Source organism: Sebastes fasciatus, chromosome 5, assembly GCF_043250625.1.
Source record: "Sebastes fasciatus isolate fSebFas1 chromosome 5, fSebFas1.pri, whole genome shotgun sequence".
NCBI classification, from domain to species: Eukaryota; Metazoa; Chordata; class Actinopteri; order Perciformes; family Sebastidae; genus Sebastes; species Sebastes fasciatus.
Window position 1 is genome coordinate 20548188 of NC_133799.1, and position 24487 is coordinate 20572674.

The 24487-nt window shown below is 42.0% G+C and overlaps 1 protein-coding gene across 1 annotated transcript in view; it reads left to right on the forward strand.

Moving 5' to 3' along the window:
• The window catches only part of yjefn3 (YjeF N-terminal domain containing 3), a 61147-nt gene that overhangs the window by 18554 nt on the left and 18106 nt on the right, over window positions 1–24487 (forward strand). The gene's annotated exons all lie outside the window — the stretch shown is intronic.

The window sequence follows — 24487 nt, forward strand, 5'->3', positions numbered from 1 at the left end:
CTCATACAGACCGGCACCCGTCTCCCTCCATGCCGCTACCGGGTGAGCGAGCGAGGAGCCCTGGCAAAAGGGGCGCCGTTCTGCATGCACTGCTCTCGCAGCAGAGCCGGCCAAAAACAGCAATGCCTCACCCTCGGTGAGGGAAAAGGCAGAAGAATTGGCAGTGAGCCGGTAAATGGCAAAGCGGTCCGTTTCATTACTTTGTATTCATGTAATAAATATACAAATATTAATTAGATGGTAATCTGCATGAGACATGATGCTCAACAACAAACATTTGCTTATAATCATCATCCGCTTATAGGGATCAATTTGATCCAGACAGACGTGATCACTATAAGTGATTTCCACTGTATTCAATCACTTACTCACCTGAAAACCTGTGTTCTTCTTTGCCCAACAACTAATAACACCTCTCAGCCCAGGCTCCCCACGCTAAGATCAATTTTTCAGTCTTTTCCCGGTACTCGTAATGAGCCGATCGGTGGGGGGGTCCAGGGGAATTCTTGCCTCTTGGATCCATTGATGGACAGCGTTCCCCGGTGACCAGTGAACCAGCGGATTAATGGTGATGCTGAGACAGGCATGCAGCGAAAAGACAGCAACCTGGAGAGCCAGACAAAAGGAATCAACAGACAATCAACTAAATGTTTACGCACACAGAGCCGATCAAACCCCTCGAGAGCAGAGGAAAATGAAAGCACAGGCACTGAAAGGCAAACAGGAGCTGTGGGTTTGCCTTCTATTTTGTGAAATCTGGATGCAATATATTGGATTTTCTGAGCTCATATCTTTCTTCTCTTTCTTGTTCTCACAGCCAAAAGTTTAATTTCTGTGTTTGCATTATCTGATAATTGCTGTAATGATGACCAGGCTGACAGAAGGGGAGGCACATGAGTTTCTACAGTTTTATTTCTGTCAGCTCACTATAATTAGTAAATCTAAAGCCCATGGGTCTGCCATATTTAGTACCATAGACAAACCGAGTGGGTGGCACTAAAATTGTCAACTCTGGAGATAATTTCTCAAGAGGCTTTTTATGTAAGACGGCCAAGAAACCGTTATTGTTGGGCTTTTACAAAGACGTATAAGGAGGGAGGGGTAAGAAGGATGAGAATGTGACGGAAAAGGAAAAACACATCAGCCAAGTTTCCATTCAAATTTAGTGTCAATTTTACATACATTTTCAGAAATTGCGTAAAAGAAAATGTGAATTATTGCACAATAGAATTTCTACTTTGGTTTTATTTATGTGCAGTTTGTAAATGTGCATAAAAACAGGTCGTTGTAAAGACAGTTCTAGGAGCTGGCAGACGTGCAGAGCCCAGTGAAATCTGCATGTACTTCATGCCATTCAAGACGAGCTCTCCTGATTCTTGTGGCACTATCTTTATGTGGTTGTTAGACTATTAAGTCAGTGATTTGAAGAGAACGAGCCTTTCCTCTAACTGGCTCTAATGGCTTAAAGAGAGCAAAGCCTATAGTGCATCCCTGCTGTGACACCAAAACGGCACAAGGCTGTGACTTTGAGTAAAATGCAGCACTCTTCCAAATTAGTTGCGCCGCGGCAATCGGCCACACTGACCCCAAATCTAATAGACCACTCTTAGTGCCACAAGCACAGTTAAGATGGAGGGGCATGCTAGGTAAACATAACGCACCAAGGTAAAACCTGAAAACACTACCATTAGGATGTGATGCCAAGCCACTAATCATACCTACCAACAGTGACGTAAAGGCTGTTTACTTCTTGAGTGTGTCTCTTGTAAAGGTCCTGACCACTGTTTTGGGCCGTCGGTGAGCGTCTGTTGGCCTAGTTTTTACGGTGGGTCCTCTAATCTGCCAATGTCTGAGTTTTTTTGGCAGATACAGCATGTTGAATCAGCGGCGGAGCTCGTCGGTGAGAGAAATCACTCTGATTGGCGTTTCAGCTTAAACAAATCAGTGCACGAGAAGAGAAATGGAAGTGAGGAAAGCAAGCTGACGAGTAAAGTCAAGAGGAAAAACACAGAATGCTCTTCTCATTTTTCTTCTTCATCTCATCTGATCATTCAAATACACGGATATTTTCACAACGACATGGCCATCTGGAATGAAGCTAAGTGGTGATTGAGAGTGGCGTGAAACTGGTCAGCAGACGCTGCTTTGTTTCATGTACGTATCATAACAACGGCTTGTATATCCGCAGTCCTCGGTCTTTTGGTTTCCCTTTTTGAATGACGAATACAGACTACCAACGCCTGCCGGTATGGAGAGTTATTTTATCTCACGCAGGTGCAGAACGTACGTGGTATAGTTGGCCGTCAGCTGTAGTCTTTGCGGTGTGTTCAAGTGCAACTTTTTGGCCAAGACAAAGGCGGCCTTTGTCGACACTAGTTTTTTGATGTCGGGTTTGGTGTGCCCTGGCCTTTAGCCCTTGGGTGTGTCTATGCCTACATCCGTTAGCTTCAGTCTTACTCACTAATCCCTGCATAGCTCGCACATAACACACACATACATACTGTATAAACACTAATGCATTAATTCATGGCTTTCCACCCACTCGAACACTGATTTGCACGCCTCACTGTCTGCACCCAAATCCGTAGAACATACAGACATGGTATGTTTTGCTCACTTATTCGTCCTCAGCTCGTTACCTTTGTTTTGACCATTTAAATGTTGAAGCTAAATCTCTTTGGCTTCTGTTGTGTCTCTTCTTGCATTCGCTTTGTCTGGGGGATTGTCACAAATCTGGCAGAAACTGTAGGGATCCAGCTGGGTTCATCAGCTGCTCCAAATGTAGGCTGCTTTGATGTCGGCTTAATTTTTTTGTTTTATTTCAACCGGCATGTTTGTGTGAATAAACAGCACAAACCAGCTTTGTAGTCTGTTGTCACACTTGATCTTTTAGTCTCATTCAGCCGGTGGATAAAGGCAGAATTTCTTTAGTTGTTTTTGGTAGATTTTATATGCAACTGTTACCTACTTTCTATTCTCAAACTTACGTTTCACATTTTACATTTCTACATGCACAGACAAGAATTAAATGAGCAGATAAATTAACTGGATAGTATGAGTAACAAATACTAGTAAGCTCTCCCAGTATTGCAGTAGTTATATTGTGAAACCTACAAAGATGCACGAATAGAGGAAATAATCCAAAATCATTCTCAAAGGATTTGCTAAAAAGTGTTTATGAGTGGATGGGAGAATGGATATGAGTGGAAGATGTTGTTTTGAAGCAGCAACAATTAAATCTGTCAAATTAATTCCCCCCACAGCACACTCAAGGTCGAGATAATGAGATTAGCCAGCGTTGAGGAGATTTAATAATGATCAACCATTTGGTTATGCATAAGAATATTACACAAACTGCTGTTCATAATTTGACTGAAGGGTCAGTGACTTTAGACTGTGCATAATTGCCTTGACAAGTAGTGACCGTTGGCAGGAGATAAAGGCTTTGTTGGTGTGGCTGTGCTATATTTAGCCTTTAAGTCCCATAATGCAACCTGCAATTAAGCTATGAAACGATTACTACATTAAGAGTTGTGTGGACGATAAAATAACTCAACAGCAGTAAAAGCGTCCTCAGGATCTCCTAATTCATGCATGTTTTTAAGTCTTGTTTTTAGCTGCCAGTTGGCTGTACTGATATGAGCCAGCGGAGTAAAACCGAGTCGATGAAAGTGTGGAAGCAGTGACAGAAGCAGGCTTTGCGTGACGGCTCCTCCTCCACATCACACCTCGGCGGCGTGCGGCTCACACATCTGTACCTCCTTCTCCTCCCGCTGCTGTTGCTCTTTCACCTCCTAATCATTTTAGAGGGAGGTGAGGAAGATTGACTTGACGCGCAGCACTCTCACATAACCATGTGCATATGACGCACACACACAGAAACCCCACAATCCTCATATACTACCCCCTGCCAGGCTCCCCGGGCTGCACAGCTTGTGTGACATTCTGTTCCTAATGTATGGGAAATGCCACACGTGCATACATTACGGCTAAGCCTGTCAGTGCAAAAGCCGTCGGTAGCCGGAGGTTACAGCTGCACCCATGGACCTTTAGCAGACAAACTCGCCTGTCAGTACAGGGCGACGCCAAGGGCGAGTCTGGAGAAAGTTTGAGCAGCAGTAAGAATTTAACATCCATTTCTGAAGTCATGATACATGTGTAACAAGAGTGTGTGTCAATAACGCAACCCTATGCCACAAGGGGCTGGCTAATTGCTTGCGTAAAACGGCACTTCACTGCAAGTTTCATGTTTGCGTGATTGACTCACATCAGTTCTCAATCTGGAGTTTAGTGTCTCCTGTTTTGTCCGGGGTTTATCGTAACGCCTGGCTGCCCTGCTCTCATTAGAGGCAACTCACCGGAGTATTCTTCTCTCGCTCCTCCACCTTATTTTCAACTCTCTCTCATCATCATTGTTTTTATTCAAAGCCTCTCTGAAGAATACTCTCTTCATCATCTCTGCCTTGGTCTTTTTGCACCTCTCACACATTTCCCCCTCGCCACCTGCCACCCAAACAGCGTAAACACACCCACACATGCGCCCACGCACACACGCATATGCATGCATACACACATGCCAGCGAAGCTGCGAAAAGGTCGGCCGAATGCCAGTTTCGATGTGACGGCTCTCTGGTCCCTCTCATGGTTCCCCCTGCTGCTGTGCTCATCAATAATACACAGCCTATGTGTGTTTGTGTGTGTGTACGCATGCAGGTGCGGGGATGTAGTTGTGTCAGAAACAAAATCTCGCTTGGTGTGAAGGCTTCTGGCCAAACATGAGGGTGGGAGACGCTGAGAGACAGTGGCAGTTTGGGTTTGAGGCTGTACTTTCTCATTGATATGCTCTCGGCTGTTTGTGTGCTGCATGTGTTCTGTATCTAATTGCCTTTCAGCTGACCCCACCGGCCTTTTCCTTATGAAACAGTCTCCATAGTTTGCCCAGTGAAAGAGAAATGAGTCAGGAGAGACGGGATTGGATCACACACACTCACATATGGCCAATACACACTCGCACTCACAGGATGATTAGGTAGAAAGAGAGCAATTTAATTTATGCGAAGGCAGTTCAAAGAAAGCCTTGGAGAGTTTTTTTAGCAGCAGCAGAAGCATCATTTTCTTTTTTGTCCTCCTCCGGCTTTGCCCAGGGATTCTCCTGTCTTGCCTTTTATTGGCAATGCTACAAAATAGAGCCATAAAAGGTGTGAACAGGAAGCAGATCAGTCTTTTGTATCCAAAGGAGCCAAGCTGAGACGAGACCCCGTGCTCTCCTGCTGGAATGGGGACACATATTGCCAAGTTTTTTTACCCTCAGCATCACCCAGGCTGCACCACTGGACTCCAAACCATTCATCCTTCTCACGAGACACTTTTTGGGTGCCGATTCGATATGAATCGCGATCCGATATTGCGATTTTTGTTAACTTTTTTAACACCAGACCATGGAGAAAAGTTGAATCATACACTTCTAGGGACTTTAACGTAGGAAAATATCTAAATAAATACAGAAAAACAGCTCCGTTCTCTTTATACATCCATGGTCAGCTCCATCTGGGCCGTTTGAATGCATTTAACATAAATGTCAGTATATGGGTGCTCTACAGTTGTAGCGTTTGACCACAGAGATGCGAGTGCTGGCTTCACCGCACGTTTCCTGTCCATGACAGAGTAAGCATGCAGCATTAACCATGATGTCTAGCTCTGCTTTTCCTGGCAATGTGTGAAACCGAAAGTGTTTCCATCATTTACTGTTTGTGTAGTGTTTACCACTTTGGATTTAAAATGTTAGGTTGCAGGTCGTATCCATGCAGACCCTCCGCCGTTTTCTGCTTTGTCGTTTCGGCTCGCTGTGGTTTGTTTTGGTTGACGGATACGGAACAGATCTGACGTCAGTTACTCAGACTACAACAATAAAAGAGGTAACTTCCTTCTACCTCCACAGAGATTCAAATGAAGCAAATATATCAGCTCTGGCATGGTTTTTGAGCTTGATCGTAGAATAGAAACAGAATAAAATACAATCACCAGTCCGTAAACACTAACAGAATTGACAGAATGACATGAGACATGCAGACCTCCTGGTGGGCCCTTTGTGCGTCCTTCGTTTGACAGCTGATGCCCCGCTGAGGGAGAGACTGGGAGGGGATACGATGCAGAGAGGGAGGGATACAAGGGTCGCAACAGACAGACATGCCCTTCAGGTTCATAACATCTCAACGTCACCCCTGGCTCTCTGTTTTTGCCTCAGTACAGTACATGCAGTACATGTAAACACCTTATTTGGAGCCTACAGTCCTGAACATCAAATGACAAAAAGTCAACAAATAACTATCTGGTTATAAGTCACAGGCTGGTCTACTAAGAGTCACACTAATAATCGCTTCCTCGCTGCTGTTCTGATTTAAATTGAGCAGAGTTCTGTATATGATATGGTTGATCACCATATTCTAGTTCATCCTCTCATCGCTCTCAAGTGGTTTAGTTCAGACCTTCTAAGTCTTATTCTCTAAGAATAAAAATGATTGTGCTTTTGCTGTCAGACCTTCAAAACTCTCCATCAGCAACCTCAGATAATTCTTTTGAACCTTACCTTAAAAACGTGTTTTCCTGCAGCAGCTGGTAATTGCATTTGATCTTCATCTTTTGTCTGGTCTTAAACCTGCAATAACTGATATTTTTGCCACTTGGAGCCAGCACGGAGGACCATTAGGATTCATTTGGAGTCGTGTTTCAGGCCACCTGGCTGAATGTTAGTCCAATGTTTTACCTTTCTGTTAGCCCTGTTTTGGGTCTACACCATCTCCTGAGGGAAATATCTGTCACTTCAGCTGCTAAATGCTCCTCTGTGTTCATCAGCTAGTCGATTACTTCTCATTAGTCAGCTGTTTGGTGCTGGGCACGTAGCATACAACAGGTTTAGTGGAGCTTTTTTGCGAAAAAACATCTGCTGGCTGGCAAAACAATTAGCCGCACGATGCAAAAATACTAAAGAGCTTAGGGAAAACAGATGTGTTCTTCACTACAAGCAACTCCTTTCATACAACAATAGTCACGTGATCCCTTAATAAAGGTGCTAAATTAAAGATTCAGAGCATTAATATATATGTATGCTATGTAAAGATATAGTGGAGTAATGGCATCCTGAGCAGAGAAAGAAGTCACTCTCCCTCTGTGTGTGTAGTAATCGGAGCTTTTCTGTGTTTTGTTTACATAGTCGGGCCGGCCGTGTGTGCATGTGAGTCCCAGTGTGTTTGCCCCGCTGAACAGAACCGTAACGTCCCACCCTCTAGTCCGCCCCAGGTTAACACTGTTAGCTCTGTCAGCACTGTTGCCGATGTTTGCACTGTTTGGCTGTTAACACTGTTAGCTGCTAGCCACCGTCGTGTTGAGAGCTGTGTAGAGGCCAAATAACACGGCAAACTTACGCTAAATTTTGGCGAGGGAAAACTGACATGATCATTTCGAAAGGGGTCCATTGACCTCTGACCTCAAGATATGTGAATGAAAATGTCTATGTTCTATGGGTACCCACGAGTCTCCCCTTTACAGACATGCCTACTTTATAATAATCACATGCAGTTTGGGTCAAGTCATAGTCAAGTCAGCACACTGACACACTGACAGCTGTTGTTGTCTGTTGGGCTTCAGTTTGCCATGTTGTGCAAAATGCAGTACCATTGTTCTGTCACATTGTTGTCTTGATAATTGATTTCCAATAATAAATATATCCATACATTTGCATAAAGCCAGCATATTTGTCCTCTCCCATGTTGATAAGAGTATTAAATACTTGACAAATCTCCCTTTAAGGTACATTTTGAACATAAAAAAGTGTGATTAATTTGTGATTAATCATGATTAACTATGGACAATCATGCGATTAATCGCGATTAAATATTTTAATAGATTGACAGCCCAAATCTTTTTTTTTAATTTATATAAATATTTTGTGCATTATCATTATTATGAAAGTATGTTGACACTGAAGTTGGGTGATAACTTACAATCATATGGTGGACACTACTCACATGATAGCATAACAACATGTGAAAAAACATTTGGGCATCTTCAGTTGCAGGAAAATTAGAATTAGCAGAATACATCCCCTCTAACTGCTAATTGATTCTCGTAGTATCTCTGTGGCTCCTTCTTGTGCAGCGACTGATAAGATTAAACGGCAAAAAGGCAAAAACCTCATATACCAATAAATTGCTTCCATTAAAAACGAGGATAAAAATCCTTTATGTTCTTCCTTGGAGAAACCCGGGTTTACTGTAGGCCTGAATATTGCAGTACCAAGCATATCTCTTCTTTTAATGTGAAAGTCTGACAGGATTATATATTTTTATAATAACTGTAAGCAGTTTGGCGACAATTATGTTTGTTCACAAGCAGTTATTGACAAACATATCCTCCAGTAATCTTCATAACTGTTCTGTATCTGAAGCAATATGTATGTAAATGAATACATTTGTTATTTGCATGTGTATTCTGTCCTCTTCTTTTAGTTACATCCTTTCCTCCACCACATTTCTAACATAACATTTCCCCCTGTCTGTTTCCCTGTGTCCTGTAACTAACCAATCGTGACATATGGAGCCAAATGGGTGTAAAAGCTGTGGGCCTCGTGGGATTATAGACCGACCTGAAATGCAGCAAAACAGCATGCCGTTGTTCACTTCTGGCTGGTTTCAGTGGTGCTATCAATTCCCAGTCAACATTAGCCACATAATAATAGGTCATCGACTGTGATTAAACGCTGTCTCCTGCTGCCACAGTAAAGCATTGTGGTCTTAGTTTACAGCCTGGGAGAAAAACATTTATTAAGCCACATACAGCAGGGAGGACTGTAGGAAGATTGTCCTCTTCATGGCAGGGTTTTATTAGTCTGACTTGCTCCTTCGTATCTCAGCAGTGCCGGTGGCGGCGGGTCTAATTATGCTGTGTCGCTTTCTCCTCCTCTGTTCTCTTGTCTGCTGCCTCTCCACCTTTCCCATCTGTCCTTCACTTATTTTTTTCTCTCTGTTGCCATAATATTAGATCTCTCTCTTACAGCTGATTTTCCAAAATGTTCCACTATTGTTTCAGCTCTACAGAACGATCAGTCTTTACTGCATCACTCTGTGTTCCACAAATGTAAGACCCATTGTTCCACCATTCTTGTGACAATGCTTTGAGCTCCCAGTTCTGGTTGTGAAAATGCCGTTTTTTTCTGCTAACAATCAAGACTGTCCTCAAGTTGTTAGTTTGTTACAACAGCCGGTACTCATGATGATTTCTGCATGTTGAAGTCTGATTCCTGCACACCATGATGCCACTCAGCTACACAACTCCAGCCAACCATGGCTCTATGTGTTTACTATATAATATATTATATACATACATGTATTGTACTGGGTGCCTTGCTTATAGATGTATTAAGAGAACTGGATACAGCATTTGAAGCAGGGCCCTGTTCATTCCTGTGAACTCGACTTCCAAGTATAAAAGTATCATCCGGTGATCTTCCACGTCCATTGGGCCCATAGAGCTAGCGCAGTAGCGTTTCCTTTAACCCCGCCTCCCAGCCGCTCGTCTGGGTCTCTTTCACATGAACGGAGAAAGGGAAATAACTCTGGATTTGACTATTAGTGCTTTTAAATAAGGGATATTCAAGTGTTGGTACTTGGAAGTTACAGACGTCTCTTTCCCAATGCAAGTCTATGAGAAAAAGTCTTTTTGGGCTCAGTGGCATCATGCAACGGACATAGAAGTTGTAGTACCGCTGTTTGGCCACTAAGTATTTGCCTCAAAGCTCGGCGCGCATCCTGGGGGCTTGGCCTTGCTCATGCCTTGTAAAACATTTTGTCCAGTTGGTTTGGGCAGGTGAACTGACAGGTTTCTGTTTTCAAACCAGAATTCATGCTAGGAGGTTAAAATGAAACAGATGTCTGAGGGAGCTTTCACAAGCCAACATTTAGTGTGTTTTAATCAAACACTTGACATTTGTTTGGGCGGCTGAGAATGCAGTCATTGTACTCTGGTGTGGACCAAAACAACCGGTCGGAGATTGCATGCCAGAGGTGGTCTTAGACCGTTTCCAAGCGAACCAAATGCAGGCTGCATGCGCGGACACGGATAAATGACAGTTTAACATGAGTAGGAGAGGACATACAGAATATGCTAAATAAAGTCCACAAAAATAGTGACATTTATAAAGTCATTTGAGATAAACTGGAGGAGAAGGGATTCGTGAGCTCAGCAGATCAGTGCCGAGTCAAAGTGAAAAAACTTTGACAGCAATATTTCAAAGTCTGTGATTCCCTGCATATGGAACAGGTGTGATCTTGCGTCATGTTATAAAGACACCACAGGCCAGGATTCCCAGTTGAGTTTGTTTATTCTGATAATAGACAAACAGTGCGGTCACTGGACTGTTCAGGAACAATTATCTTCAGTAATGATGGCGTATTTGTTTTGTGCACTTAATTCGCAGACCAGATCCACTCCTTCTGCTCTTAGCTTTCACAGTAAACATACATATAATATTCATGGGCGAGTATTTCGCATTTTCGTGTCGTTTATTCGTCACACCCCCATTGTGTAAAGGTTCAGACAAGGTTTTAAAGGGGGAAATTAAAAAAAAGGAAGGAGGGAAGCTAATCCATCTCAGATCAATCCCTCACAGCGAGACAGGAAAAAAATTGATTCCAATCAAATCAAGCCCCAGCCACACGTAGAGGTGATTGTGCATGCATTGTTGAAGTAAGGTGAACACATACTCTACATGAGTGCAACTCTCAACACATGAATGACATAAACTGAGGGAAATCTATATAACTGCGCACCTGAATTACAATTTAACTTATCGAGCAAACAAGCTGATATGGTGGATGCTCAAATGGACGTTTTTGGGTCAGTTATTGTATGGATATAAATGGACATACTGAGGTCTTTTTTTTCTCACATACTCTTTATGGTAAGCCACATGACTGTGGGAGCGTTGTTGCCATAGCACCGGGTCTGTCCATAAGGGGCACACAGGGGAAGAAAAAATGAGGTCACCTTTCAGTTGAACCATCATCTGCTGGCTGCAGAGAATTGGATTTTTATATTGAGTAGAAAAAGCAAACTCTAATCACGAGTGGTCACTGTGGACAGCTGTTTGCATTTGTTGACGCTGTGTGTGAATGCAATCTCATGTATGATATGGATCTATATACAGTAGCTAGAGCGATACAAAGATTCAAATATAACCATAGCCAGGCCAAATCTCTCTCTCTGAAGATGAGCGTTTCCTCCTAAAGCACAAAGCAACTGATGCATTGTTGTTATTAAACTTCAGGTCACTTAGTAACACAGATAGGTCATTAGACTGTCATGTCGTGGCCGGCGGCCTTATAAATTGCGTTAGCCATTCTGCTATGCCTCCAGTACCTGGAGGACTTGACCCTGCCTTAGTGAAAACAGATCGAATGTGACAACACACGCCTCGCATTTAGTGATGCTGATGGCCTCTGGCCTCAAACTGAAGGAGCTGGGTTTCAAGCAGAGGCAGAGGTTATAAATGGATATTCTGGATATCTGGGTGAACGGATTAAAGACCACTGGGAGGGAGGGTGATGGGATGATGTAACCTATGGGCATGTGAGTGTGTCCCTCTCATGTATATCTGTGTGTGTGTGTGGGTGGGTGCTCCTCCATCTGGATAAAAGTCCTCCTCCTTTTGTGGTCACGTGACATCTAAAAATGAGGGATAAGTAGACCTGACTCATGGATGGACATTTTTAGCACACGCACTCACAGGAAATATCACGCAGAAATGAGCTCGCCAACACCTGTGGCTTTAGGTAAATATGATCCATGTTCACCTTTCATATGTGGCGGTGGCCTGGAGACGACAGGAGTTATGAGAGCAGAGCAAAATGCAGGAGCCACTGATTGGGATTATCTAAAGAATGTCTGTCTCGTCGTACCGGATATGGGGAACATGAGCAGACGGCTAAACTGATTAAGCCCGATTTGAAAGAATAATGGTACCGGAGGCGGCCGTATGGATGTGACTCTCTCTCTCTCTCTCTCTCTCTCTCTCTCTCTCTCTCTCTCTCTCTCTCTCTCTCTCTCGCTCACACACACTCACACACACACACACTCTCACACACACACACACACACACACTACTTACAGCCAGTCCTAAATTATTGCCAAAGGAGACTTGAAACAAAGTGAATCATGCCATCCTGATTTGATAAGAATTGAGCAGCATGAAGGGGCTCACGCTGGGCAGTTAGAATGGGACCATATGGAGGCTCAAGGCCAGCTCCTATCTGCCAGCTGAGGCTGTTTATGAGACACTCCCACTGCTGTGGCACCTGATCCTCCTGCCCATCATCGAATTACACAGAGGGAACCATAATTCGTATCTTTATGCCTCCAGCAATCTAGAAATGTGCGTTTGAATGCAGTCGGACACCGTAAAGCCCTCGTGATGGGGATGAGACTATGCTGTGATTATAGTAATTATTCCAGGATTGTAGAAAATGGTAATGCTGCATGATCCACACTGCATATACTCAGATAGTCTGCAAGGACAGAAAGACTTACATACCCGCCTACACACTACACATTCAGACATAATCTCATATACTGTAGGGCATTGGGTTTTCATCTGAGATGTGCTTGCGTAATGGCCTGATTCTTGTTTTGTTTTGATTGAGATGCATTGTTTAACCCTTTAAGACCCACGATAGACCAGTTTTTGTCTTTTTTAGGGGGATACAGGGAGTCTTTAGGGGGATATAGCAGGTCAACAGTAGATGTCACGTAGAAGTGGTGTACATCATCTGAAAGCTGGGAACCTTTTATAACCTCAAAAGATTAATTTGAGATGCAGCTCAGCACTGTGTGTCAAGTTGTTCTAGTCATAAATCCGAAATAAACATGAATTAATTCATTCATTAAAATAAATTGTAAAAGTGTATAAGGGCTTAGCCAGCAGGCGAAAATAACACATATATCGCATATATACTGCTTTAAAAAAACGATATGGTTTTGCCCAAAACTGCATGTGTTTATCATAAAGTGGGCATGTCTGTAAAGGGGAGACTCGTGGGTAATCATAGAACCCATTTTCATTCACATATCTCGAGGTCAGAGGTCAAGGGACCCCTTTGAAAATGTCAGTTTTTCCTCACCAAAAATGAACCAAACTTTGGAGTGATATTTAGCCTCCTTCCAGACAAGCCAGCATGACATGGTTGGTACCAATGGATTCCTTTGTTTTACTACTTTCCTGATGATGATATGTATGTGATACCTTCATTCTATCTCGGAAACTCAACCTCCCACAGCCTCTGAAAGAGAATAAAGTCACCCGTGGGTCTCAGGGGGTTAAAGGTACAGTATGTGGGATTTGGTGGCATCTAGTGGTGTTGTTGCAGATTTCAATCAGCTGACGAACAATCTGCTCACTCCTCCCTTTCCAAGACTGCAGTAACATGAGCCGTGGAGTGAAAAACTGTCGTATCGCCGTTCAAAACCACAAACTGTGAAATAAGACAACCCAGTCAGGTATTTGTGGGCTGCCGAGATCAGAAAACATGTGTTTCAACAAGCCATTCAGATATTGCTCCTCTTCCTATGTCACATGCCGGCTCATTAGAATATATCACCCACAGCTTGAGAACGACCTTTGCAAAGATGCACCATATTTTTCTCGCAAGCCAATTAGAGCAGACTGCACTTTTTCAGGAGGAGGTCTTAAAGAGACAGGTGCTAAAACAGAGCGTTTCATACAGAGGGTGAATACAGGTATATTCAGACACAGTATGCGAATAATAATGATGTGCTTTTTGAACATAAAAGCATCTAAACGTTGTAGTAGAAACACAAAATATAAGTATGAGCATGATATGCCCCCTTTAAGCACCTGCATTTCTCTGTTGCCCCCCCCCCTTTGACTTTTCCTCTTTACATCATCTCTTAGCTGGATGCTGCAGGACCTCCTGGAGGCACACTCCGGGAGGTATGACTGATGATGAAAGGTGTCCTGAGACAACACGTGTTATATTAGATGCACACACACACCTGGGAAAAGCCTAGTGGTAATCTTCTTTTAATGGCAGACGAGCCATCCTTCAGCAACATGGTACAAGCTAAAAGGCGTTGTAGGACATAAGCACGGCTGTCCATCAACTTGATGCCAAAATTATGACCAAAACCTTTTAGCTGGAACAAGGCTAAGTGTCCATAATGAGATTATCTCCAGGGAACTGATGGAAGTGAGGCTTAAGATGAGTAATAATAGGTCCCCTCGCTGCTAATATAGTGGTATAAAGCTACATTTACCGTCTACAGTTTTCCTCTAAAGACATTCCTCAGATCAAAAACCTGTAAGTAAAAACACACGCAACAGATTAAATCAACCTGGGTGAGTCATCTCCCTCTCTCTTAGTCTCTGTTTTTTCTTTCTCTGTGTGTCTCTTGTTGTCACCCCTCCATCTGCCATCACTCTGGTTCAGTGAAGTGCAAACATTCATCAGAGCCGCTGTGATAGAGAGAGACGGAGGGTGGCGGAGTAGCAGGGCGAGAGTGTCAGAGGAAGATAGGGAAAGAAAATGGAAAAGGGTAAACTGAGGCGAGATCAGAAAAGTTGGAGAGATCAAAGGACAGAGCAGTGGAAAAAAAGCACAAGTGAGGTGAATGAAAGGAGACACAGATAATAGCAGAGGGACTATTTCAGGGTCTCTTGCTGCACTTTTGTACCACAGAATGTGACGCAGGTCTAAAAGCTCGACCGAGGTATTTTTGCATCATGAAGTAGAAGCTTCTTTTGATATAGTTTAGGGCTGTCAATTGATTAAAATATTTAATCACAAATAAACGCATGATTGTCCAGAGTCAATTGGGATTAATTGCAAATTAATCTCAAATTTTTTTAGCTGTTCAAAATCTACCTTAAAGGGAGATTTGCCAATATTTAATACTCTTATCAACATGGGAGTGGGCAAATATGCTGCTTTATGCAAATATGTGTATATATTTATTACTGGAAATCAATTAACAACACAAAACAATGACAAATATTGTCCAGAAACCCTCACAGGTACTGCATTTAGCAAAAAGAATATGCGCAAACTCAAGCGCAACAGGCAACAACAGCTGTCAGTGTGTCAGTATGGCTTACTATAACTTGCCCCAAACTGCATGTGATTATCATAAAGTGGGCATGTCTGTAGAGGGGAGACTCGTGGGTACCCATAGAACCCATTTTCATTCACATATCTTAAGGTCAGAGGTCAAGGGACCCCTGTGAAAATGTCCATGACAGTTTTTCCTCGCCAAAATTTAGCATAAGTTTGGAGTGCTCTTTGGCCTCCTTCACGACAAGCTAGTATGACATGGTTGGTACCTATGATATTCCTTAAGTCTTCTAGTTTCATAATGTCAGTATCTTCACTCTACTTTAAAACTGAGTCCTCTACAACCTAAAAATTGCAAGTTGCGGATAACGCATTATTATCATGTTAACTTTGACAGCCCTAATATAGTTATATGAGAGATGCTGTGTTTTTGTGTACATGTGTTCTTTTTCTGTGACCAACTTTACTTTAAACTTTTTGGTTAGTTTTTACACTGCTCACACAGAGCTGTACAAGCATATTAATACAAGTGATTTGCAGATAATTGCAGGAAAAATATACAGGAAACAAATGGAAAAAGACACATAATTCATCCAACCCACTCCTCCTTTCGTTGCTTTTGCGATTCATAGAAATTATCCATACATCAGCAGTCACAGTCTGTTCTTACACTTTAGACGTGGGATTTTACTAAATGAGCAGCTGTAAAAAGCAGCTGTTGCCTCATTCTTAGGAGCATTTATAATCAATCAACATTTCTAAAATTAAAACATTGTGAAAAGAGGACGCCCACTGTTAATTATAGAAACTATGCGGGGGTTCACATCTTACAATAGGGTTTTTCTTAGCTGCAGTCAAACCAGAAAAAATACCTTCTTTTGATATGTTGACGGATTGAAGAGTGAATCATCACTCAGTAACAGCTAGCCAACTTAGCTATGACAATGCACAAATGTAACGTTAACTTAACATGATGTGTTTTATCCAGCGACTCCTGGTCTTTTTTATCAGCCAGGAAGCTAAAGAACGAACAAATATTCATATTTTTTCCGAAATAAGGTCCCATGGTGGTCCACTGGAAGGGGCGGGACTTCCCCTCTCTTTAGGTCCACATGGCAGTGTGTAATTGTTAATAAAAATATAAAGCAGGTTCATTATATGTATACACAGCCTCCTGTATATATGTCATTATTTTTTGTATATATTTAGCGCATATTTGGTGACACATGCAGCAATGGTTGTCCAGTGAGATGTTAGTACTAAGGCACTGGTTTCCTTGAATTTCATGTTGAAGAAGTTTTCCCACAGATACGGTCTTTGTCTCTCTTCATCAAAAATGTAGAACGCACCAATTACTGTATTGTGTTGGATTTATTCTTGAGAGAGGCCTAACGCACTCAACAATGACTATCTATCCACTAAAGCAGCAATTGTAGCAAACACAAAAGCTCCCACTGCCCTCTGTATGTAGGCTGAATCACCATCACGGCGTTCTATTAACTCTGATAGACAGCAACAAAATAGATGTTAATGAATATGGAAATGTCACAGATTAGAACCGTAAAGAGGACAGAAACGGACATAGAAAGACTGATGTCCTTCTTGTCAACATGTTATTTGATGTGGCACTTTATTTGTGTTTAAAAGGGCTGAAGTATCATTAACATGGGTTGAGTGTTAGTGCGAGAGGTGGACAGATAATGGGAGAGAGGACAGGAGAGAGAAGAGGGGCGATGGACCTAATGAATGCTGTTTTGATTTTCTCTTCCCTCTCCAAGGCAGGAATCCGACTAATTATTACCTGCACTTGAATAGCCCAGCACAGTTCCCATCACACACACGGCCTTCCACTAGTGGGGACAGCTTAGTTAATTAAACAACAGTAAATCTGGAGCAGGTAGCCGCAGCAGCAGCAGCAGCCGGGCTCCACCATCACTTTTAATGAGGCAGCACTGCTGCTGAGGAAGGTGAAACATTTTTTCAACAACACTGAGATAAAAATAAGTAATAAAATAATAACTTTACTTTGAATGTTCTACTGTCTTCCAGTAAAAGTTAAGGTTTTCTACTTTGTTTCTTCATGAAAGTACTTCTTGCTTTGGCAAGTCAGGCCGTACTAATGCACAGTGCAGTGGTGCTGTGAGCTAATGTTAACGGTAGCGTACTAACATGTTCACAATGACAATGCCAGCATACTTTTAGCAGGTGTACTGTTAATATGTTCACCCTCTTAGTGTAGCAGGGCTGAAACGATTCCTAGAGTAACTTGATTAATTATTTAATAATCGATACAAATTTTTTGCATCAAAGCTTCGTTTAATTATTTATGCATTTCAGATGATGTTTTATTTAAAACCCAGGATGTAATATGGAACTTAATGCACTAAATGGGTTTAGTTTTGACAAAATATTGTTTGCATTTATGCAATAAATTATAATTTTTTAGATTTTTTTTTTTTAAAAAGGAAACCAATTAGTTGTTCATTTAAGAGACCCATCTAATTTCTCTTTTGTATATTTAGCTACTATTGCTCCTTAATAGAGCAAAAAAGTATTTTTTTTTTTTTTTTTTATCAGATTACTCTATTAATCGATGGAATAATCGGTAGAATAGTCAACTACCAAAATTGCTGCAGTTGCTATGCAGTTCCTAGTATCACGTTAGCTAAAAAACATAGCTGGAAGTTATTATCAAGTGTGACGAGCAGTCATGAATGGATTACTGGACGGGCCTACCGGACACAGACACAGGGACCCAAAGTGTCAGGGGCCCCCCATGGGTTTCACCTACAAAATGTCACTCAAAGAGACAGGTATACCACTCAGGAAGAGACTCAACATGACCACAAAGAAACATAAAACAACTACAAAGAGACACAAAATGACCACAGAGAGAGACAAAACCACAAAAGGATGCATAATGACCACAAAGAGACACAAAACAACCACAAAGAGACACAAAATGACCACAGAGAGAGACAAAACCACAGAGAGAAGTGTAACGACTACAAAAAGACGCACAACAACAGCAACAAAAAATGTCAATAAGTATCACAAAGCCTGTGTCTTCCTCCTGCGTAGGAGAGGAGGTGGGGGCTGTGCTCAGGGGGCCTATTGTGTCATAATCTGCTCATGTGAGCAGTAAACACTGCCAGTGTGTTAAGATAGTTGTTAGCAATGTGGGTTTTCTTTAGTTATTAAAAAAGAAAAAAGATGTTTATATGCTCTTTATCTTATTTGTCAAGAGTTCTTTGGTATTTTTGTATAACAAAACAGACATAATCTGTCTGTTTGTCTATGATTTTGCTTCGTAACATAGAGCTCCCCCTGCCAAATGTACAATGGGAGGTTAGAGGGAAGCTGTCGGCTGCAATATTTCACTTTCAGTTATTTTAATCATGCTCCTTATCTCACCAGCAGATCATGCTGGAAAGGTGGAAATGAGGCAAATTGAGAGGGAGGGGGTGGGAAATGTGGCTTCCGATGTTAGTGGAGAATTCATCTCTCGTATGATACGGGGAGGCTTCACAGCTGCAGACTATATACAGCAGCACATTGTTCGTGAGTGTTTCGTTGGCTGAGGTAAATTTAGCATGTTTGTATCTGTGGCAGGGCTGCTGCTTTGGATTGCATTGTATTTTATATTTTCTGCATATGAGGTTGTTACATACAACATGTATCTCTAGAGCTGATGATGAAGGACTAATATTTAATGCACTTTGTGATTGTCACACTTTCGTCCCAGCATTATAATTTATTCATTTGTTGAAATTAGCATTTTAATGTTTTTATGACCCCCAACTTCTCCATTATTATTTATTCATTTACTTTTCTCTATACGCTCCCGCTCTTTACTACTGCCTTGTCCTCATTTCCCAACAGGGACCATTAAAGTTTCATTTTGCCTTACCTCAAGTAAGGTAAACAGACTCATTAAGCAGGTTGCGATCACAGATGAGCAGCGCTACAATGAGGTTGACACACTGCAGGAGCACATCACACGTAGCATGGGGGAAATCAACCCTCCCTCTGGGGGAGAGGCTGCTGATGGCTGCTGCATGGCCGCGGCCACAGGTGCAACACAAGCTAATACTCAGAAGGACCTATTTCTTCTTTAGCTGCGCTACACATGCTTACACACACACACACACCTACACACATATTTTTTTAAATCAAGGACAGGGTTATATTTGCATACCCTGCTTTCCTTTAAAAGCAATTTGGTGTTGAAGCTTTCAGCCATGCCCTTCCACATTTAAATGCACAAATGACTGGTTACATTTTTCTCAAATGTGCTTCAGTAGTTTAAGGTGAACACATGTTTGATTAAGAATTATGATAAGAGCTTGTAGTTGAAAAAAACATGCAGCATGTTGCATGAAACAGCCACCTGGCTTTAGCCTGTCCTGAACGCTGTGTGCTGCTCCCTTGTGGTAGAGCCTCTTGGCTAACAGCTAAGCTGAACGCCCACAACGCTTTGTTCTGTCAGAAATGTTAAGGATCAATAGTAAGAGCTTGTTCAGCAGCAGTAGTGTTTCTGTGATAGTATCAGTCCTGGACTCAGAGTTCTCCACCAACCAACAACAGCACACAGCGCTCCAGACTAACTTTTTTGGTTGCACTGGTGCGCCTAACTTTTAATTTAGTAACCTTGCACGACAACTGGATTCTCGCAATGTCACAAGATCACGGGATAATCTCAGCATCGAATGTCGAAAGAAACACCATCTTGTCAGGCTCCCAGTAATGCGTTTGTGTCTCGCCAGACAACGGACCAATCAGCATCCTGAGAGGAGCTACTGCAGCTAGGGGTGTCGTTAACGTGTGTGTGACACGACACAGAGAGGCAACAGTTGGTTCTAAACAGCAATAATATTGCATATCGCACACTTGAGCCGATCGTTATCACCGCAGGGGAAATTCCTTCGCCGCAACAGCCCTAGTGCTCAGAACAGATCAGTTGTTAGGCAATCGATCGAAGCAGAAGAGAAATTGGCAGTGAAGTTTTCTTGTGTTATTAAATGTACTGTACACACACACACACACACACACGCACACACACTTTTTTCTCTCCCCACTTGTGAAATGAATCCGGAGCCTCTGATCAGGATTAGGCATCTTACCGGGGACCAGGGAGACAGGCGGTAGAGCGGTGACCTCCACCGGTGATGTCTGTGTGGGCTGGGCCGTTCAGAGCTGGGGATAGGTGCACTGCAGTCAATCAATAGTTCTCTTCATTTTGAATCACCAGTATGTTTTAAGGTTGTGGTGTTGCTTGAGGGAGAAGTACAGGACGCGGTTTCACACACACACACACACACACACACACACACACACACACACACACACAGAAACAGACCTGCTGAAATGTCAGGCACACTGTTTCTATCAATGAAAATGTTTAGTTGTCCTTGACAGATTTTTGGTCGCTCTCTGGAGCCCTGAGCACAGCATATTTTGGATTTTCTACACAAATTGGATTTCCCTTCTTTCCCCAAACTAAAATAGCCCGTCCCCATGCAGAATCAATTTCACTCAATTAAAACTGTGAGGAGCTCCGGTGCTGCCGGGTGCAGCGAAACACCGAGCGAACCCTGTGGATCAAGCTGAACTTTCCAAAGATCAACTTGTCACAGTGACTCAGGAAACATCCCTGAGGTGAGCCGTGGGTGACAGCTGCTGCTGTTCCATTGGCACAGGTAAATGCCAGAAACCCCACTTGGATACACTGGCTTTCTGACACGCAAATACATACACACACACCGCTGTGTCTTAAAAGAACCTAAAAGGAACACAAGCAGGCTTAGCGTTAGTCACACTGTCACCACAGAGAATAGAGACGGATGACACAGAATGAATGCATGGGTGCGCTTGTGTTTTTGTTGTGTTTTTGCAGATTCATACAGACTCTCTTTCTCTCTCTCACACACACAAGGACACAGGATAACCAGAGATTGAGATGCAGCCCTTCACTGTAATTGTTCAGCATAAACAGAACGATAATAGAAGTGTTTTTCTGTTTCTTCCTGGAAATTGTAGCTGAATAACTACTGAGAGACAGTTTCATAATACAGCATTATTACTGCACAAAAGACTTAAATTCCTCCATCACACATCCATTCATCTATATGCAAATGTCTAATATTATGAATCCATTTTATGTGATGGTTGTGTATACAGTACATGTCAGTGTGTGGGTGTGTTAACACATGATGTAACAAAATAACAAAACAATGCAGCATAAAGAAAACACACTTACGCAATGAGCTCCTGATCTTTTTTGAGAGGTAAAGATCTGAATGTTGTTATGCATTGTGAAATATTTTTATTTTTTACCCTATTTTAACACTTTTAATCACGTTTATTTGCGTAAATTGTTTTAACATTGTATTATGATTGTTTTTACCCTTTATGTAAAGCACCTTGAGATTTTGCTGTATTTTTAAAGTGTGCTACATAAGTTAAATTATTATTATCCCTCTCTGATCTGCTATCATTAGTGAGTAGATAGTACTGCAAATTGTCAAAAATAAAATGAAGACATCCAGTCTTGTTTCCGATCTGAAAGTAGTTGCTTCATCATCCAGGTTTTCTTATTGAGCTGCAGTACTGAGGGTGACCACCAGGTGTCTGTAGAGTAACAGGGATGTACTCCACGTTACAGAATCACATCTCAAATGAAGACATATATGTTTTTCACTTGACCTGTTCCTTCTCTTCTGCCTACTCCTGTGCTGGTTTAACATTTGTCACACACACACACACACACACACACACACACACACACACACACCTCCATGCTAAAAGTAGCACCAGCGGGCTCCAACACAGCAGCATTAGTCACACTGTCACCATGCAGAGAGCAGCCAGAGGAAGCAAAGGGACAATCAGTTCAGAACCAACATTAGATTACCAGTATCATAACTAATGCTGAAATCACATCAACGTCAGGTTGGTTATCATTTACAGTTTTTTTGCAATTGCTGAAACACAATTTCCTAAACTAGGGGCCCTCTTTGTTAAAACTCTACACACAGAAACCAAAAACATATACACAAAATAAAAGATGTCTTAAATCTCTTGCAAAAACAAACACTTCATTCAAAACTATATACAGTAAACTCTTCTAAAATGGTATTTTTACATTACAACATACGCAGAAACACCAAATAAACAGTTCCTTCCACATGCCAACTGCACACTGATGTGCTAAGTATAGAGCACTATTATCCAGAGTCTTTGGCATTTTCATTTGTAGCGTGCTGTAAATAAAGACTCTGAACACAAATGCAACAGGGAAACAAACAAATGTGTTTATTCTCAATACTCATAACAGAATCATACTCATAACTCTCTCTCCAAAATTGGCCTCCGTTGTTGTGCACACCAAAGAGCAAACCTGAATCCTATTTATAGTGTTCAAGCTCTGATTTATAAGCGATGTAATTGGTTACAGGTGCTTTCACAGGTGCATTCTGGGTGCAGGTGATTGATGGTATTTCAATGATGTTGTTTAGCAAATAACACACACAGGAATAAAGTCTTGAATGATGTGTAATGTAGAGAACTGTGTGTAGTTATATGCAAAAAGTCTGTTTTAGAATTTCAAAGGTAGTGTAAAGCAGACAGTGTGCTGGTTTCAACAATTGTGCCACAAGTATGTTTTTGTGTTTGCAAAAAACTGTAATCAGTAGGCCTGACTAGTAGCAATATTGTTGAATTAACCAAACTTTGAATATGTTAAATAAACAAAAGAAAACAAAGAGTAAAGTGGTGAGGGGAGTCAGCTGGCTGAGAGAGTGCTGCTGGGTGGAGGAGGGCCTTTTAAACACTCAGAGCAGGAACCACACATCAACAATCAGAGCTGGTAGGTAAGACTCATCTGCAACCCACCTGAACAGACAGACACAGAGAAAGCAATGGGTGCTCTCCATTTCATACAGCCGGGGCCCAATCCAGCGAGAAGTGATGATGAGTAGGGAGGTAGGAGCATGCCTCTTAAATGGAGGGGAAAACATTTGCCGGCGGGAAGGAGGCGTCACTTTAATCAAAGCATGGATCTGTCAGAGCGATCAAGGTGATCATTGTCTGCCACAGGGACAAAATGATACAAGCAATCCTGCTGACTGCTCCGCTGTATATTAAGTATATACCGACTTTATTCATCAATTCAAGATTGCATTGTTGGCATCAAGATTTCCCCTGTTGTGTTTGTATCAGCCATGTGATCGAGGTTGACACGCCACTTTTGATGCTTGAATTGAGCGAGGCATCCGGTGTATGCACCAGATGATACGCCTTTTAAATGGTGTGCAGACTACGTCTACTCGGCGCACCGCAGGCGTTCGCCGGTGTGGTAATGGTGTGGAGCCCCACCCTTAAGAAGGATGCACAATAAGCAACCTCAAAAAAACCAAAAACAACAACATACCACTAACCGAAATAACACAGAGCACATAGGAAGTAATAAATAAATATATCTAAGCTGGTATTTACGACACCAAAACTTAAACAAAACTATACATGAATGAGAAAGCTGCATTTAGCTCAGGCCCTGCGATGGATTCAACTTACGCACATGAGAGGGCGTCTGCTAAAACGTTTTCCCTCCGACAAATGTGACGGATCTCCAAGTAATATCCCTGCAAAAAACAGGCTCCACCTCATCAGACGGTGATCTGAGTTGGTCTTGTTACGTAGGAACACCAAGCGGTTGTGGTCAGTTTAAACCACAACCGGTAAACTGGAAAAAGAGTGGTGAGAATTGAGTTTTAGATATCATTAATTAGAATTGTAATTAGCAATATTATGGATATATTGACTTGGAATTATAACACGTCAAAAATTTAAATATAGATATCTGTAATTGAGTTTGAATAGAAGTCAATGGTAAAAGTTGATTAGTTGTCATTAAGCTGATATCAAAAATTAGCATTTTGAATAGTGAGAAATGTATTATAGATATCCTTAATTAGAAGAGCTACTATTCAAAATTACATTATGGATATATTGGCTTGGAATTCTAACCAGTGAAAAGGCAATTGTTGATAACTATAATTGCTATTACCGCTACTGATTAAATGTTAAAAGGGCTTTCCATACAGGCACGACCTGGCATATGTGAAGCTACTGTAGAGGCCACAGTCCAGTTCATCCTCCACATGTTCTGTTTTGAGTTTAATGACCGCGCTTCCCAGAAGCTGTTAAGGTTTGTTATGAGTAGACGTTGACACACATAAAGTCTTAAAAACCCACCTACAGCCACGCTTGCTGCTTAAAAAGACATGTGACAACCACTTAAGCATGTAAGCATGTAAGCAGACCACTTTGTTATAAATACCATCTTAGTGTATCATAGGTCACTGTGTTCA